This window comes from Pinus tabuliformis, chromosome 7, assembly GCF_031772625.1.
Source record: "Pinus tabuliformis cultivar Carrire ecotype Pingquan chromosome 7, CPIR1, whole genome shotgun sequence".
Classification (NCBI taxonomy): domain Eukaryota; kingdom Viridiplantae; phylum Streptophyta; class Pinopsida; order Pinales; family Pinaceae; genus Pinus; species Pinus tabuliformis.
Genome location: NC_142293.1, coordinates 1,389,502,615 through 1,389,509,315, shown reverse-complemented (window position 1 = coordinate 1,389,509,315; position 6,701 = coordinate 1,389,502,615). Strand labels below are relative to the sequence as shown.

General features: G+C 38.0%; 1 pseudogene; it reads right to left on the bottom strand.

The window, feature by feature from the left end:
* Positions 1-288: 288 nt before the first annotated feature.
* Positions 289-1,864, bottom strand: LOC149252838 (uncharacterized; annotated as a pseudogene).
* Between the last annotated feature and the right edge of the window lie 4,837 nt (positions 1,865-6,701).

Genomic DNA, 6,701 nt, shown 5'->3' with positions numbered 1-6,701 from the left:
CCCACCTACACCTTGCAAATCACTAATCCTATTCAATGAGCAAAAAAAGGCAGTATGGAATCAAACATGGAGAACAAACCTGAATAATCACACTTCCCTCCTGTTCACCCAGTCATGCATGGTAATCTTCATTAAACTGCCTATAACTAAAGCAATTAGATCTTTCCACAAAAGGGAGAAGACTATTGTTTATACATTTCCAGTTCCATTTTTGCAAGCAACTTAAATTCCCCTTCAAACTAGACATGTTGAAGTAGTTTGTTCCATCGGTCATGGAAAAGGCCTCCTTTACGCCACATGATTTGGATATTGGCCCTGTACTCCCATTGAATCTCATTGTTGACCCTGTGTTGGTTCTATAGAAGGCATGCAATCTCTTCTATCTCCTGATACTGAGCCTCCTCCTTCCACTGGTGGTATGTAGTCTTGTTCTTGACCTCGCATCCAACCTCTTCCTTCCATAGATGGCCCGTAGTCTGGCTAGCCTCCCAAGATCGGGTCTCTTGAATCCACTGGTGGCCTGTAGTCTTGTCGGTCCCCCGATACCGATATTAGGGCTCGTGCATCTACAGGGGACCTATAATCTTGTCAGACTCTTGACATTGAGCCTCTTCCATTCGAAGGTGGCCCATAGGCTTGCTGGTTTCCAGACAATGGGCCCCTTGTATCCACAGGTGGCCTATAGTCTTATTGATATCATGGCATTGGACCTCTTGAATCCACATGTGGTTTATAGTATTGTTGATATCCGGTCGGTGGACCCCTTATATCCACAGGTGGCCTATAGTATTGTTGATATCTCAGTATTAGACCCCTTCCATCCATAGGTGGCCTATAGTCTTGTCGATATCCTGACATTGGATCCATTGCATCCACAAATTGGTTTGTTGTCTTATCGATCTCTCGGTAGTGGAACCCTTGCATCCACAGGCAGCCTGTAGTCTGGTTGATCTCCTCCCACTGGGGCTCTTCCATCCATAGGTCTATAGACCCTTTGACCCCCTTGCATGTTGTCCCTACTTTCTGTTGGCCTAAAATCCCGTTGGTCACCATGCACACTATTTCCTTGTATGGTGCCTCTGGATGTTTATACATCTCTCCACTCAATAGGAATTGAATCTCTTCTTCAATTTCGGGTTCTATCCCTCCAATTGGCCTATGATAGATCCTTGTATCAGGTATGATTACTCCATTTATGTACTTGTCCCCATCTGTAAGAGAAAGAGAATATAGCTATTGATTGCCAAAGCCAATCCCTTAAGAAAACCACAAAAATGAAATTAATTTCACCCCAAGAAAACACATAGCTTATTTTCTTACCGCCATTCTCCTTCTTTATGGGGTCGACTCAGGAATCTGGCAACACCCATACAACTCCAGGCTCCTTTGAAACCAATCAGAGAATTTATTTTAATGATAGGAGACTACTAAAAGTGTGAAACCTAAAGCTACCCAAATTCACACAAATATTTGAAACAACTAAAAATTTGAATAATTAAAACCCCAAAACAAAAGATATCTAAATCTAAACAAAAATTAGATGATGGAATAATATATATTTGCACCATAATAAGGCATCTAAAATAAGCTAAAACTCAATCAATCAGGTCTGCATACATACTGGTGAGGATAATTTCCAATGGCTAAAGCCCTCTATTTACCCTTGGTTATCCCACTGACCTGAGAATTCTTTACAGTACTTTGTCTGGCAGAAGCGTTCTTGCATATTCACTTAACCAGGCATGCCCTGTAACTCTCACATAAAAATTTTCTCATCGTTTTGAGATCGTGAAACTTGCGGTTGAAATGTATGACATACAAATGCCAATATTCTACCATAAGTTGAAGGATTCACATCTGGCATTTAGGTCTAGACATCCATGTGAATTAAGAATTTCTTCAAAAAGACACGAAAACCTTTTCAAGTATTGACTTGATTCAGCTATGCATTATTGTTGAAACGTATCTGACTCTGTTAAATTATTCATCTAAGTAGGTATGTTTCATGTGTCCTACAATAACAGAAGAGCATCCTATAGAAAACCTCCTAGAAATTTTCTTTAGTTTTCCTAAAAGAATATCCAGTCACTTTATTTGACCTGCCTTAGTTCTAAAAAATCCATCAGTTCTATATTGGATTTGATAGATACGATAACATATAAAGGTCGATCCCTGGAGAATTACATTCACAATCAAATATATTTCAGATTGGTTTTTACCGTTTTTGCCATGAACTTGAATGATTTCTATCTGGTTTTATTGTTGTATTTTAATCAAATAGGATTGATGTTGCTATTAGGTTTAGCTACTGGGATGGGATGGTTACTCAGTTACTCGGTTGAGCTTGGTTAATCAAACATTTCTTCTTTGGATACTCTGCTTTGATTTGCTTATTCGAAATGGATGGCTGCTGCGCTACTTGAATCGGCTTGGTTACTCAGCTTGGTTACCGGGATTCTCAATTGTGGCTTGGATAATCGTCTCGGATAAACCTGATAATATTGGTTTGGCTGACCCCAACAATCATATGATAGATCATAGACCATTAGCAAAACCATGAGGTTAACAATATAAAACTAGCTACTAGATTAGATTATTTGTGAGTATATACGACTATGATTTTTACAATGTAGGGTAGGATAAGATACTATATTTTGAAACAACTATTTGTTAATTTATTTTTTTCAAGTAATTTCATTCTGTTAGCAAGTTAAATCTATTTTGGAAAACATAAGGCTTGACGTAGATTCTTGGATCTCAAATTTGTTGCAAATAATGAGATTAGTCAAGGTGATATTGAATTTAGATCCCGTTCTGAGTTTACAGATGATGGGAATTTCTGATAATTCCAAGCAAAATGAAACTGAATAGAACAAAGAATAATGCTCTATTTTTAACACAGGAAACAGAGATTTTTGAGGCACCAAAAAAAACTTTTCATTCATTAACAATGCTCACTGTTACAAAAGAAATTCTTCCTCACACAGAGGGATTTCACCAACAGAACTGCTTCACATGTAGTTAAAAAAAAACTTCACTGTCTCCCTGGAAATTACTTCGTCTCTGCACTGCTGTGCATTTCAAAAATAAAAAATACTTTGTCTCTTCATAAACGCTGGTGCACTCATTTCATATTCTCAACAAAAAACTTTGTTTCTATGCTGTTGGGTATTACATTCTCTAGAACAACAAAAAAAACATTCGCACTGGTGCACACACTTTTTTTCTTTTTGCATTACATTCTCAACAAAAACAGGGCATAACAATTTGTTTCACTTTTGCCATGAAAACAAAACCTACTCTCGTGAATACAAAAAAAAACAATAAAATTAAAAACCTTTACCAACTGCTGTATGTTTATATTAATTACATTAATTTCTCATATGCGAACTGGATATGGATTTTCAATCAGTGTACTTCAATGTACATTGCAGTAAATAAAAATGAAACGTGTTGCCGCAACCATAACCGTAGATCTGCCCCAAGTTAATCGGACCACTGACGGCAATATCGCACAGCCAAACCAAACGATCTTTACGCGCCGAGGAATGGTAGTTTTGGCAAGGACTGCTTAGACATATGTCCATCGTTGATTGTGATCGCTGCCCTTTGGAAATTACCAACGTTCGTTGAAAAGCGGTGCGGGGAAGTCTGACGGTTTTGGCATCGCTATTAAAAGGTAGGTTCCGGCAAACACACCAGTTGGAATTAGTATTTCAACACTCCCCTTTAATTTCAACTGCTGGGTTATCAGTCATATCCAGACATTTCCTTAAAAACTCAAAACTTTTCTGCCCCAATGGTTTGGTCAGAATATTAGCAACCTGCTCCTGAGTCCTGCAGTGTACTAAAACAATTTCTCCATTGTTTACCAATTCCCTGATGTAATGAAACTTTGTGTCAATGTGTTTCGTTCTCTTATGAAACACAACATTCTTGGATAATGCAATAGCTGAGCTATTGTCACAAAAAATCACAGTTCCTTTTGCTTGTTCTTGGCATAAGCTCCTTAACATCCTTCTCATCCAAACTGCTTGACATGCTGCTGTTGTAGCTGCCACATATTCTGCCTCTGCTGTAGACAATGCTACAATAGGCTATTTTTTAGAAGCCCATGAAATGACTCTTGAACCCATGTGAAAAACATAACCGGATGTGCTTTTCCGATCATCTACACTTCCAGCCCAATCACTATCAGTGTATCCAATTAAATCTGAACATTTTGAAGTAGTATATAAAATGCCAAACCTTTTAGTACCTTTAACATACCTCAGAATCCTTTTTGCTGCCTGCCAATGTGCTTCTTTTGGTCTCTCCATGAATCTGAAAATTAAACTAACAGCATACATTATATCCGGCCTAGTTGCAGTCAAATACATGAGGCTCCCAACTATGCTCTTGTACAAACTAGGATCAAAATCCTCGTTGTTGTCTTCTTTGCTGAGTTTTAATCCCATCACTGTGGGAGTTATCGCTGCTTTGCTTTCCTGCATATTAAATCTTTCCAACACTTCATTAACATATTTCGCTTGTGAGATCAAAATCCCATTTTCATTTTGTTCTACTTCTATTCCTAAGAAGTATCTCAGCAAACCCATGTCAGTCATTTCAAATTCTTCTTTCATGACTGTTTTGAAATTTTCAATAAGATAATCATCATTACCTGTGAAAATAACATCATCAACATAAACACAACAATTAGTATTTTACCATCCTTTTCTTTCATGTAGAGGGTGGGTTCTCCCTCACACTTTTCAAATCAATTTTCCAGTAGATAGGAATCTATCCTACTGTACCACGCTCTTGGTGCTTGCTTCAACCCATAAAGAGCTTTCTTCAATCTGCACACTTTGTGCTCTTGGCCTTTCTTTTCATAGCCTAGAGGTTGTTCAATGTAAACCTCTTCCATTAACACTCCATTTAGGAATGCTGACTTCACATCCATTTGGTAAACATTCCACTTGTTTTGTGCTGCTATGGACAACACTGCTGTCACTGTTTCCATTCTAGCAACCGGTGCGAAAGTTTCCTCATAGTCTCTCCCATACTGCTGTTTATATCCTTTGACAACCAGTCTTGCCTTGTGTCTTTCTATTTTGCCTTCAGCATTACTCTTGGTCTTGTAGACCCATTTAACTCCAATGAATTCTTTTCCTTTTGGTAGTTCAACTAAATCCCATGTCTTGTTTCTTTCTATGGCATTGATCTCCTCATCCATATCTTCTATCCATTTCCTATCCTTAATTGCTTCTTTGAAATGAACAGGGTCATCAACATGACAATATAAAGAAAACAAAGAGTTCACACCTTCATTTGCTACCTCTTGTTCATAAATGTCACTTAAATTTCTGAACTTCTTACCTCTTTCATTTTGCATACAAGTTCTTGAAGAAGCACTTGAATTTCCTCCTTGTGGTGTGCTTGGAGAAGCACTTTCATTTCTCCTCAAGGGTGTCTCTTGCTACCCTTTTGTTGGTGCTGCTGTTTGGGGATGTATTTCAGCCATCTCCTCATCATCTTCATCATGAGACAAAGATATTTTAGCATTCACTGTTTTCTCTATGCTTCCATCCCAAGATGAACTGAACATCTCTACTCACAATAAGCTTCTTGGTGGATGGGTTATACAACTTATAAGCTTTGGATTCCTCACTGTATCCAATGAAAATACATTTCTCTCCTTTGTTGTCCAACTTCTTCCTTAGTTGATCTGGAATGTGTGCATAAGCCACACATCCAAAAACTTTCATGTGGCTGACTCCTTGCTTTGTCCCACTCCATGCTTCCTTCAGCACTCTGTTCATGACTGCTTTTATAGGGAATCTATTCAAAATGTACGCTACACTGTGTACAGCTTCAGCCCAATAATCATTTGGAAAATACTTTGCCTTTAACATACTCCTCGCCATATCCATGATTGTCCTATTCTTCCTTTCGGCAACTCCATTTTGCTGCGGAGTGTACCTAGTGGTAAACTGCTTATGAATTCCATTTTCTCTACAAAAACGTAAAAATTCTTTGGAGATATACTCACCTCCTCTATCAGTTCTTAGGACTTTGATATGCAGCCCACTTTGGTTTTCTACAAGTGCTTTGAAATTGCAAAATCTTTCAAACACTTCACTTTTGTTCTTAAGGAAATAAACCCAAGTTTTTCTAGTAAAATCATCAATAAATGTTAGTATATAGTGGCTGCCTGCAAGTGATGGAGTTTGCATCGGTCCACATAAATCTGAGTGGACAATCTCTAACGGTGCTTTTGCCCTTATGCTTTTCCCAGATGGAAAACTTTCTCTGTGTTGTTTCCCCAAGATACAACCTTCACAAAGGCTGTTTGGTTTCTCTATCAATGGTAATTCTCTTACCATTCCTTTTCTATTCAACAAATTAAGACGTACAAAGTTGAGATGTCCAAATCTCAAGTGCCACAACCAATTTTCATCTTTTGGTTCGCTTTGGAAAGCCTCCTGTGTCACTATTGCTATTTCTTCTCCATTTTTTAAATCTGCTTTCATTCTGAGAGGGAACATCCTGTTCCTTGTCATCTTCACTTCAGCAATACATTGTTTGCTGGGTGTTTTATTGATGATGGTGCATACATCATCCACAAAGAAAACATTGTACCCCTTTTGAATAATCTATCAAATACTTAAGAGGTTACATTTCATTCCAGGAACATAATAAACATCTGCTATGGTTTT